The sequence below is a fragment of the Gorilla gorilla genome, chromosome 2, assembly GCF_029281585.2.
Source record: "Gorilla gorilla gorilla isolate KB3781 chromosome 2, NHGRI_mGorGor1-v2.1_pri, whole genome shotgun sequence".
NCBI lineage: Eukaryota > Metazoa > Chordata > Mammalia > Primates > Hominidae > Gorilla > Gorilla gorilla.
In genome coordinates, this window is record NC_086017.1 from 36,591,581 (window position 1) to 36,604,615 (window position 13,035).

General features: G+C 39.7%; 1 long non-coding RNA gene across 1 annotated transcript in view; it reads right to left on the bottom strand.

The window, feature by feature from the left end:
- Positions 1-11,096: 11,096 nt before the first annotated feature.
- Positions 11,097-13,035, bottom strand: part of LOC129532656 (uncharacterized) — a 102,209-nt gene continuing 100,270 nt past the window's right edge. Inside the window, exon 4 of the long non-coding RNA XR_008678491.2 lies at positions 11,097-11,187. This is a non-coding gene — a long non-coding RNA (uncharacterized lncRNA). The remainder of the gene's footprint in view (positions 11,188-13,035) is intronic.

A 13,035-nucleotide genomic window follows, 5' to 3' on the forward strand; every position in this document is an offset into this window, starting at 1 on the left:
GCTCATTCTTCATATATCTACCTGGCGAGAAGGGATCAAAGGCAATGATTGGCACCAGTCGCTGCTAGAGAATTTAGGAGAACAGAGAATGAGAGGCAAATGACCCTAGGAAGCTGGGAGAAAGACTCCACAGTACTCTCCATGCAGGCTTCTCTGGGAGCAGATCACATACTTCTATGATCTTTTTAAAGTCCCTTCCAATCCTACCAGGTCATTATTATCAATGTCTATTAGTTAAGGCCTGGAAATAAATAAACTGGCACTCTTCAAGGAGGACTGGTGAAGAAGTTAGTAAGCATGAGGAGGTTAATAAGCAAGTGTTCCTCAAACATATAATATGCTGCAAGGGTTAAATAATAACATTAAATAACTGTCTTGAAATCTTTGCTATTTTTCATCAATACTTATGCATAAATTAAAATATCAGAGAGGGGAAACAGTCCGTCCACAGTACTAAGTTTGTTGGGTATGTTGGTAGAAAATGTGGGTAAGGAAAGAAATGTGTAGTAAACATATGGAGGTTGGGACTGAACATTATTTATTTTTGGACTTTTAAAGAGCTGGCAGAGTGAATTACTGAGCTGTGATTGACCAATTCTGGCAAGTCATCAAGGACAGGGTGTACATATATTTAAACAAAACTCAAGTATACACAGGACTCATTTCCCTGATCCCATCTGATTCAAAAAGCTGATCAAGGTCAGGATGGCCGGTATGTGGTTAAGAGATGGGCTTGGAATTTGGAGGTGTGGCAACCTCTGGGGACCACATGGTATAAGAAAAGGAACCCCGACCTATGAGTCAGGACCCTAGTAAGTCTCCACTCAAACATTGTTTGACATTGAAAGACAAACTTCTCTCTCTGATTTTATCTTCTCATCTGACAATCCAGGTAGTGCAGATTAAATGATCCCTTTGAACACAAGCATCCTGTAATTCTGAGAAGAAAATGGTCTGTAAGGGACTATCTCCTCATCCTTTGTCACTCAAATTAAATGTTCTCTCCTTAGTACTTGGAATGCTTCTGCCAAACTCCATAGAAATTGTGCCTTCTACAAGGGTATCAATCATATTTCACCTTGTGTTAGAGCAATTTTGCATTTCTCCAACAAAACTAGCTTTTCCTTCAGGACAGGGGTCCTGGTTGATACACATTTGAACTCCAACCCCTAATATAAGGCCCAGCCTATAATAGAGGTTTAGTAAGCATTGGAGAAAACTGAGCGGAACTTTTCCTGTTGTCCTAGAACTGGCAACAAGGCCCCAAAGCTGGAGACAAAGAGAATAAGTACTAAACATTCTGTTATCCTTTATCAAAAATGGGTACCAATTCTCCTTCAGACAATATGAGTAGAAGGCTGTGAAAAACAAAGGAAAAGATGGTGAAAAGCAATCATTAAAGTCAGGAATTGGCCTACTGGGGAGCTGGGTGGATGCTCCTTTTGCCTTGAAACAAAGTGACAGGGGACAGTAGAGGCAAAGGAGAGTGATGTGTGGAGAATGGAGAACTTTGAGTGATTAAGCACAGGAACTTGAGAGTCAGACTCTCCGCGTTAGAATTTCATTTCCAGCAGTTATTTACCCTCTCTGCAATGTAGTTCTCTGTGTAACAGAGATAGTAATAATGTCTACCTCATAAGATGTTGTGAAATTGAATTAATTATTATATATGAAGTGTTTAAATTAAGGCCTGGAATATTGTAAACAAACATACAATAGAAAACATTTCTATTATATATAAAAATGTATATTTTAAATAAAATAAATAGTTCTATTATTTCATTATTAAATAAAATTTTATTAAAAAATAAAAAGAATAAAATCAAATTATTCAGTACCTTCTGAGTCCAAAAGATATCATCTGGGTTTACATCCTGGTCACTGATTAAATTTGCACTCACAGCCAATATATTTGCCAGAGGAACATTACTGCATATGGCTAACCATGATCATCTCTACCAGTGGCAAAGAACAGAGAGTGCATTTCAGAATTTACATAGAACCCAGGTGGTGATGTCCTGGAGCAGACAAGGTAGCACAGTGGCTTTGCAGAGAGATGGAACATGGATTCTGATTCCTGTTCTGATGCATGTTATCCATGCAACTGTGGGCCAATTCTCAACTTACTGGGCCTCCACTTCTTTGAATTACAGAACCAACGACAAAAACCACATGATTATCTCAACAGACGCAGAAAAGGCCTTTGACAAAGTTCAACAGCCCTTCATGATAAAAACTCTCAATAAATTAAGTATTGATGGGACGTATCTCAAAATATTAAGAGCTATCTATGACAAACCCACAGCCAGTATCATACTGAATGGGCAAAAACTGGAAGCATTCCCTTTGAAAACTGGCACAAGACAGGGATGCCCTTTCTCACCACTCCTATTCAACATAGTGTTGGAAGTTCTGGCCAGGGCAATCAGGCAGGAGAAGGAAATAAAGGGTATACAATTAGGAAAAGAGGAAGTCAAATTGTCCCTGTTTGCAGATGACATGATTGTATATCTAGAAAACCCCATTGTCTCAGCCCAAAATCTCCTTAAGCTGATAGGCAAATTCAGCAAAGTCTCAGGATACAAAATCAATGTACAAAAATCACAAGCATTCTTATACACCAAAAACAGACAAACAGAGAGCCAAATCATAAGTGAACTCCCATTCACAATTGCTTCAAAGAGAATAAAATACCTAGGAATCTAACTTACAAGGGATGTGAAGGACCTCTTCAAGGAGAACTACAAACCACTGCTCAATGAAATAAAAGAGGATACAAACAAATGGAAGAACATTCCATGCTCATGGGTAGGAAGAATCAATATCGTGAAAATGGCCATACTGCCCAAGGTAATTTATCTATTCAATGCCATCCCCATCAAGCTACCAATGACTTTCTTCACACAATTGGAAAAAACTACTTTAAAGTTCATATGGAACCAAAAAAGAGCCCACATTGCCAAGGCAATCCTAAGCCAAAAGAACAAAGCTGGAGGCATCACGCTACCTGACTTCAAACTGTAACAGAAGGCTACGGTAACCAAAACAGCATGGTACTTGTACCAAAACAGAGATATAGACCAATGGAACAGAACAGAGCCCTCAGAAATAATACCACATATCTACAACTATCTGATCTTTGACAAACCTGACAAAAACAAGCAATGGGGAAAGGATTCCCTATTTAATCAATGGTGCTGGGAAAACTGGATAGCCATATGTAAAAAGCTGAAACTGGATCCCTTCCTTACACCTTATGCAAAAATTAATTCAAGATGGATTAAAGACTTAAATGTTAGACCTGAAACCATAAAAACTCTAGAAGAAAACCTAGGCAATACCATTCAGGACATAGGCATGGGCAAGGACTTCATGTCTAAAACACCAAAAGCAATGGCAACAAAAGCCAAAATTGACAAATGGGATCTAATTAAACTAAAGAGCTTCTGCACGGCAAAAGAAACTACCATCAGAGTGAACAGGCAACCTACAGAATGGAAGAAAATTTTTGCAATCTACTCATCTGACAAAGGGCTAATATCCAGAATCTGCAATGTACTCAAACAAATTTATAAGAAAAAAACAACCCCATCAACAAGTGGGCGAAGGACATGAACAGACACTTCTCAAAAGAAGACACTTATGCAGCCGAAAAACACATGAAAAAATGCTCACCATCACTGGCCATCAGAGAAATGCAAATCAAAACCACAATGAGATACCATCTCACACCAGTTAGAATGGCAATCATTAAAAAGTCAGGAAACAACCGGTGCTGGAGAGGATGTGGAGAAATAGGAACACTTTTATACTGTTGGTGGGACTGTAAATTAGTTCAACCATTGTGGAAGTCAGTGTGGCGATTCCTCAGGGGTCTAGAACTAGAAATACCATTTGACCCAGCCATCCCATTACTGGGTATATACCCAAAGGATTATAAATCATGCTGCTATAAAGACACATGCACACGTATGTTTATTGCGGCACTATTCACAATAGCAAAGACTTGGAACCCACCCAAATGTCCAACAATGATAGACTGGATTAAGAAAATGTGGCACATATACACCATGGAATACTATGCAGCCATAAAAAATGATGAGTTCATGTCCTTTGTCGGGACTTGGATGAAGCTGGAAACCATCATTCTCAGCAAACTATCACAAGAACAAAAAACCAAACACTGCATGTTCTCACTCATAGGTGGGAATTAAATCAATGAGAACACTTGGACACAGGAAGGGGAACATCACACACCAGGGCCTGTTGTGGGGTGGGGGGAGGGGGGAGGGATAACTTTAGGAGATATACCTAATGTGAAATGACGAGTTAATGGGTGCAGCACACCAACATGGCACATGTATATATATGTAGCAAACCTGCACGTTGTGCACATGTACCCTAAAACTTAAAGTATAATAAAAAATGAGATAATGATACCTTCCTTTTACTATGATAGTGAAGATTAAAAGGAGAAAATGTACTTGAAGTACTGAATACAGTGCCTAGAACATCAGAAACCCTTAATAAGGGTTAGTTTTTATTTTCACTACTATATTAGGAAGTAATGGAAAAGAGATAAGAGCAGAAAAATAAGAGCAGAAAACAAACTTTGGATCAAGGAAGAGTGCCAGTTAGGAGAAAATTGAGCAATAAGCTTCCATTAGGTTTTCTGCAGCACTGGACTGATGGTTTAGTTCTGTATCTGACACAAACAGAGAGAGCTGTGCAATAGAACAGTCCTTTGTGGCCAGGTGGGAGTAAATGGCAAAGCCCCTTTAGAAGAGGACAGAATTTAGCACAAGAATGAAAATGGTGGGAGCAGCTGAGAATGAGAGAGAGAAGGCACATTTGAACACTCTGAAGACAAAATCCCAAAGTCATTCCTGTGAGACTGTGCTGCAAGCATCTCCAAAAAATTGTCAGAGTTGGTTTTCCTGTCCTCTTTCTCTGTGTTGCTACAAATGTGAGGTTTGAAATTTTTAAAAAAGATACTCATTACCATTTGCAAGAGAGCCTTGGGAGGCATGAAAACACCAATAATGAAAACCACAACAACAGCATAAGCTGGATGCCATAAAAAGTGCTCCACAGTCTAGCAAACATAGCTGGCGGATGCTGGGCTGCATCTTCTTAAGGTCTACTCCGGCTGGGCTCTGTGGTGATGAGCAGCCCAGAAAAAAAGTCATGACATTGTTGGCCTCCACAGTCAGTGAGGAAACACCAGCTAGGAGCTCCTGGGATTCTGATGCCCTTGCAAGCTCTTAGGCACTACCCTGCTCCAAATGGTCCTAACTTCCATTCAGTGCCCTACCATTCACTGAGTGCTCACAGTAGCCCATAGTGCCCCCAGTTTTCATATATATTGAACAACCCTTTCACTTTGTGGATAAAGCTCCACAGCTATGAACTTGCCCAAAGACACATATTATCTAAATATGGATCTAAGACTGCAGTCCAGACCTCTGATCCAAATTCCGTTCTGTTCTCTGGCTGTAAATGAGTGGAGGATGCTGTAGGGAGGAGTTGGGGATGGGGATAGGGAAGCAGGAGAAGGCCTGGGCTGGCCTGAGGCTCAGGTCTTTTATGGTGGAATGACCTGTGAAGACCTTCATTTCTTCCCATTTAAAAGGACCCCCTCAGTTTTATTCTGGAAAGACCTGCTCATTGATTTTAAGGATTCTTCAAGTCAATTTCCTTTGCTTGTTTTTAACTCAGTTTTATCTTCCAGAAAATAGTGTATAATCTCACTGGAAGAACAGAGAAGGAATCAGAAAATGCCAGGAAAGCCATTAGAAAACTTTATGCTATTAAAATGGTGGTATGTATGAAAATGCTCTCATAAACAGCAACTTCTTACATATGGTTTTCCCCTCTCAATTAATTATTATTATCAGCTTAGCACATGGAGTTCTCAAATTCTAGCATGCATTAGAATTACCTGGAAGACTTTTCAGCCCATAGATATAGACTGCTGAGGCTTGCCCCTGAAATCTAAGTGATTCAGGTGATGATTTGCATTTTTCCAATTAGGATTTCATATTGCTGTTAGGCCACACTTTGAGAGGCCACTGTCCTAGCAGAAAGGTGTGCCTTGCTCATGTGTGAATCACAATCTCTCCCTTCTCTTGAGCCCTCACCTTTAAATCTATTTAACCCATGGGTTGGATGTTATAGGAGAAAACACTTTGGGTAATTTTTTGGCATACAAATCTCTCATCACCAGGAATGGTTCCAAATTATGCAGTGCTGAGTTCCTACTGGAAATTTTCTGTGCTGTGTAATGTGATTTGTGGTTATAGTTGATTGACCTATAGGTAAATTACTCATCCATGCAGGGAAGATAAAACTCGGACCAGGACCTCTTCCACTGAAAATACTCCAAAGCTTTCTCACAACTCTCAGGCTAAAGGGCAAAATCTTTAGTGGGCATATTAGTCAGGGTAAGCTAAGGCTGAAACAGCCCCAACATATCAGTGGTTTAATCTAATAAAGGTTTATTTCTTGTTTCATTTCCAATCCAAACAAGTTGGCAGAAAATGGGTCTGTTTTGTGCAGTCATTTCAGGGATTAGGTACCTTCTAATTTGAGGCTCCACCACTCTTTAGAGTTTTGTTAATGACTAGCAGATAAAATAAGAAAGAGAGGGGTTTTAGTAGGAGGTTTAAGGCCTGGAGGTGATCCTTATTAATTTCCACCCATATTTCATTAGCCAGAAGCTACTCAGATGGCTGCACCTAATTGCAAATCTGGCTGTAGGCCCAGGAGGAAAAGGTAGGGTTTGGTGAACAGAAATGTTTCTCTTACATGTGGCTTTTAAGGCCTTTTGTGATCTAGTCACTACCTATTACTACACAAATCCATTCTGTTCCAACCTCAGGGCATATGCTTCTCATTCATGTAAAATATTCTTTATCCCATTGTTGCCTTGTAAACTTCTAATTAGCCTTCCGATTGTAACACTCAATTGCAACTTCCATTTATAACTAGGAAGGTAACTAGGAACAGGTTGTCCTAATATGCATATTTTAATAAAATAATTTGCCTCTCCTTGAAATTCAAATAGTTTAAATTATGCTGATATTTGTATGATTGCTTCATTAATTCTACATTCTCTATTCATTCTACATTCCTTATGGGGCTGTAAATCCCATGAGAGTAGAGGCTATTTCAGTTATGTTCATTGGATCCCTATTGCCTATCACTGTGTTGAGCAAATAGTAGGCATTCAATGAATATTTGCTTAATTAATGGAAGGAAGGAAGGAAGGAAGGAAGGAGGGAAGGAAGGAAAGAAGGAAGGAAGAAGGGAAGGGAGGAAGAAAGGAAGGAAGGAAGTGAGGAAGGAAGGAAGGGAGGGAGGAAGGAAAGAAAGAAGGAAAGGGGGGGAGGAAGAAAGGAAGGAAGGAAGGAATGAAGGAAGAAGGGAAAGAAGGAGGGAGGGAGGGAAGGAAGGAAGGAAAGAAGGAAGGAAATAAGGAGGGGGGGAAGGAAGGAAAGAGGGAGGGAGAGAAGGAAGGGAAGGAGAGGGAAAGGAAAGGAAGGGAAGGGAAGGGGAGGGAAGGCAAGGGAGAGGAGTAAGAGAAGGAAGGGAAGGAAGGGAAGGGAAGGAAAGGAGGAAAAGAAGGAAGAAAGGAAGGAATGAAGAAGGAAGGAAGGAAGATAGGTAGAGCTGTTTTTTGTTATGGTTACATTCTGGAAAGAAGTTTCTGTTTTCCATGTTGTTGAGATTCCTTTTTTTTTCATTACTCTTGTATGGTCAACCCCTCCTTCAATTCTTTGAGACCCCAAAAGTTTTTCTGATAAATCCCCCCTTGAAGCTTAAACAGAGCCAGTTTATATTGCTTCCTAACAAAATAATTCCAAGTCAGTGTTTTTTAAACTTGAGAACATATGAATACCTGGAGATCTGGTTAAGATGCGGATTCTGATTCAGGAAGTCTTGGAGTTGGCATGGCGTCTGAGGCTATGTATTTTTAACAAGAGCTCAGGTGATTTTGATGCTGCTTCTTCATGGACCACATTTTGAGGGGTGAGATCTGGCTTGAATACCATAACCCAACTGGATGATCATTCAAAGAATTTGTTCTGGAGTGCCATTGCCCTTCGGCTCATGGAGGAAGGAGTGAATTCTCTTTACCTACCATGCTTCTACACTAACAGCTGATTCACTCCATTTGATTTCAAGTGTCTTTATCCTCTAGCTGCCCTCATGGCACCCATAGCACCTATACTGATGGTTGAGTTTGACTTCCTGCCTCCTGACCTAATGGTAATTTTAAATCTCCCATCACTTGGCCAGTTCACTGGAATGTCTGAATATTTACTACCAGATTTAATTGCCCCAAACAATGAATTAACTATCAAAATGCCAAGTCTGGCAGACACAGCCTATTTTTTGTAAATGACATTTTCACCACAATTGCTTTAAAAGGCTCAGCAGCTAACATCCCTTGGGTGCAAGCTGGCCTGTTGTTTTGAAAACTATCAACTCCTCTCCAGATTCTACATAATCTACAGCTCATTCATACTTCCCTCTAAAGAAATAGTTACAATACTTTAGTTTTTGATAGTTCTTCCTATCTTACAAAACCTATTGATGTATGTCATTTCATTCTATCATCACACCCTTTAAAATTAGTTCTGCATCATCATCTATGGAGATGGCACCTCCAAGGTCTGTGTATTGTATCACAAGTATGCATCATTGCTCTGCAACACCAGGAACCACAGATTTATATGTGAGTCTTGTGTTGAGATGGCAATTTTCTGAAAAGCTCTATGAACCAAGCAACACCATGTGAGCCTCTGTCTAACAGTGCGTAACATAAAAGAACAAACATGTCTTTACCCGCTACAATAGAAGTGCAGACAGCAGGTGATTCTAAAGAGAGGCAATGTCCACCTCCCCACAGGGAGGCGTATCAGATGAAAAAAGAAGTATGTTAGTGTGTAAAACTATTTTTCAAAAGGATTTGACTATTTGATTATTTTTCAGCCATTTAAGTAACTTTGATAAAAGGTGAGATATTATGTTTATCCATTTATTAAAGAAAGCTTAAACTTTGTCAGGTTGTCAGCCACATCATTATGAGTGCTCTTGGGCCTAGTGTGGCAATCACAGATTTCAAACAAAGTGACTGGTAATGCAGACTTATTCAGGAGCACACGGGAGCCCTCCCCAGAAGGGTTTGAGCAAAAGGAGCAAGAACCAGGGGAATTGAATGTCACTGCTATTTTCCCCTTTGGCAGCCACAGGCTGGGAAGTTCTGGGTAAGTAGAAAATGTGGTCCATATTTTTAAGACATGTCAGTGAAAGTTACATAGTTTTAATATAAGCTAATTATTAGTTTTAGGAAAAATGTAGACACTGAAACTTTGTGACAGTTGTTCATGTTTGATGGTGACATGTCAAGGTCTGCACTGATATACTGTACATAATTTCTCATAAGAACCCCTTCAAATTGAATACTGTTAGCTGCAACTTAAAGATGGAAAAACAAAGGCTTAGAAAGATAAGCAATTTTCCCAGGGTTACACAGAGTACATCCAAACTCAAGCCTGGCCGACTTGACTCTAAAGCCTGCTAATACCTATTCACCAAAGCGAATTCCTACTTTGGTGATTTTTTTGGATCTGCTGTGTAAACCATAGTGACCATGGTGTTGACACCACAAACTCGGTTAAAGAGAGAAGAGAGCTCATTGCACCAGTATTATCTTCACTGCTTGTCCATGTTGAAATTATCCAGAACCTCCACAGTCTTCCAGTTCACTGTATATGTGCACAGTGTTTCCATAATATGCTGTTAAGAAGTTCAGAATTGAATATTCCACTAAGTTTCTTTTGCTCTGTGGAGAAATCTGAGTCATTACTGGTCTGCTGAAGTAACCCCAAAGGGCTCTGGTATCAGCCATCTACCTCTCCATCAGGTGACCAAGTTTTTGCATCTGAATCAGATTTTGAGATTATTATAAGTAGAAAGAAAACTCCTGCCCTGACCTTCCAAATAAGAACATAGATTCCACTCATATAAACATGCACGTTTGCTGGGAGCCTTCTACCCTTCACACCGAAGAGAGACAGAAATATGTTGTAGCTTCTTAATTGAAAAGAAAAATTCTGTTTCCTTTTAAATTCTCTGTCCCTCCTTTGCCTCGTTCTTTACAGATTCTTGGTTACCATGGCCCTTATAAGGCATTCTTTTTGGCTCGAGCTTACTCAGGGTATACCCTCAGGGTCTACCATAGAGTTAAGAAACTCTTTGTTCAGAAAGAAATTCCACAGGAATTGTTTACTATTCCCCATGCATATTTAATCCCTGCAAAGAGATGAAAGTCATATGCAAAATAATCATAGAAGTTAAATATTTAAAAGTGCATTACCAAGTTCTTACTGTAGGCAAGGGAAAAATAGGCTTGGCTACAAAATATTCCCAGTCAGGAAAAATTATGTGAGAGAAACAAAAAGCGTGGGGATAGGCCTGAAAGTCTTATAGGGACCCTCTGGACTATATCATCAAAAGAACAAGAAGCAAGAGGGAAGAGGTGTAAATGTGATTACTCTAGTATCTCTTTTAGTTCTGGTCAACTCGTCAATACAGTGCAGGAGAGCATGTTTCAGGATCAAGTTCTCTGAATACAGTTATAGTGTCCTAAAGGGCTAGATAACTGTGAAATATTCAACCTCATGGTGGTTGTGTGTATCTAATTACAGAAAGAGACTTTTTTTTTTTTACCTCTTCACTTGGCAGCTTAAAATCTTCTAGGACTCAAATCCTTAGCCACACTCCACTTGAGTGTCAATTTCTAGTGTTTTAAAAATGAATATTTCAATGAATACTAATGTTCCTCTAAGAAACCACCCAGAAGCCAGCAAAATCCTGACGAGAAAAATTTGCTTTGAAATGTGCAAAACATTCAGAATATTATTTACCATGGGATTTGCTGAGACTGTTGACAAATCCCAGAAGATACTGTGTGGACAGTTTTCAATAAAATGGTTACATTTCACCATCTAGAGTTTTCCAGAGGGATCCAGATGCAGAGCCTAACACAAATGAGCTCACATTATCCCTGAAGGAGGAGAAAAACTGTTGGGCTGCGGATTAAGTTACTGAATGCTTTGTCCACTCCAGCCTTTGGTGAAATCTTGTCCATACAGTAAGCAGAAACAGCACTCCCCACCCCTGAAAGTCACAAAAGAAAAGCATGTCAGGAAGGTGGTGATGATGGGGAACTGCTTCCTGGATATTAGACCTCACAAAAATAAGAGACTCTGGTGTTTTATCGATACCAGTGGGATTCTAGAACTGTGTTCATGGCTTTGGGATTGTAAGAAAGGGAAAGCACTAGTATGGAAGAGGGTATTTCCAATCACTAATCCCAACTGTGCTGTGTATCTACTATATGACTTTGAACAACTCACTCTTCCTCTCTTGGGGTCTTAGCTTTATTATTTATAAACTAAGTGAAAAAATTCCAAATTGACTAATGTAATAACCCCTAGCTATATGTGAATGAAATTAAAATTTACTTTATCAGTCACACTACTCAAATTTCAATGCCATGTGTAGCTAGTGGCTACCATATTGATAGCACAGATTATAAACCATTTCCATCATCACAGCAAGTTCTGTTGAATAATGTTGGTAGAGAAGATATATGTGGTCTTTTCTAACTCCAAAATTCTGAATCCATGCCCACACTCCATCTGTGCTAGCCAGGATTATACAGCATGGACTCCTAGCCCTAGAACAGCAGCCTTTGTCTGCTAAACAGATAATGAGTGTGGCATTTGTAACAGAGTGAGGAGATGTTGGCTGGGATTGGTATTCAACCACCAAGCAGATGCAACAAGGAACACAATGGAAAACCCCACTAAAGAGGAATGAGGGAGAAAGCTGACTGGCCAGATGGCAGGCCTGGGTTCCCATTCCCAAACCTCACACTTGGTCAAACCTCTGAAAGAGACAGAAATACCAGACCTAGTCCTCAGAGAATAAGGCCTTTTATTGTTTATTCATTCACAATCGGCTGACTCAGGATAATTTACTATTTAGAACTTGGTTAATGCCATAAGAGCTGAACTCCAAAAATAATCTGCCTCTAGAAAAGTTAGTATAATGGGCTCACCTTTCCAGCAAGCCAATGGGGAAAATGTAACTCAATTATTTCTTGTGTCTGAAAACATGGAACTCACAGAACCAAACCAAGATACCTTGTTTGCTTAGCTCCTATTCTATCCTTTGATACAGCTGACTTTTGGTTGCTATTGTGGTTGTTCAGTTTTAATTTTTTAGTCAAAGAGAGCTCTGATCATGGAAGAGGGACACTGTTGGAAGGATATGAGGATCCAGGCCAAATGGAAATAAATCCTGCACATTATTTATTCTAATCAGTTACAACTAAATCTACAGCTGACTCATTTAATCATGGGTTCAGGGCCTAGAGAGCTGAGGCAATGGAAAACCCAGTGCAGAACTCTCCCTCTAAAGGTTATATCCTATACTCAAACTATGTCAGCCCTTTCTCTAATAAAATAAGATTGATAACAAACATTTATCTAGCACTAGGTATGCAACTGACGTGCTTCCAAAGGCTTTAGATGTATTTAGTAACTTAACCCTCCCAGTAAACGTACGAAGTAGAGACAAAACTTTTCCTATTTTAGAGTGTGAAACTGAGGCACAAATAGTTTCAGTGCTTTGCACAAGATCACGCAGCTGGGACATGATAGAAACAGATTCTGCACTTAAGAATTCTACTTTTAGAATGTCCATGATGCACCATGTTTCTATAGAGCCATTCTAAATCAATTAGACTGTTATTTGAAAGCCAGCGTGTGAATAGCAGAGTCTGTGTAAAACGTACAGTTTCAAGGTTGTCACATAATAGAAAAGATGACAGAAAAAGTGGAGTGGCTGTGACAGGAGCTGGAGTGAGTTTGGCTGGCCCTGTTGAAAACAAATTAGGGACCACATCGGTCAGGCAAATCAAAATCCAAAAGACATTCTTACAACAGAGGCTCTTAGCCA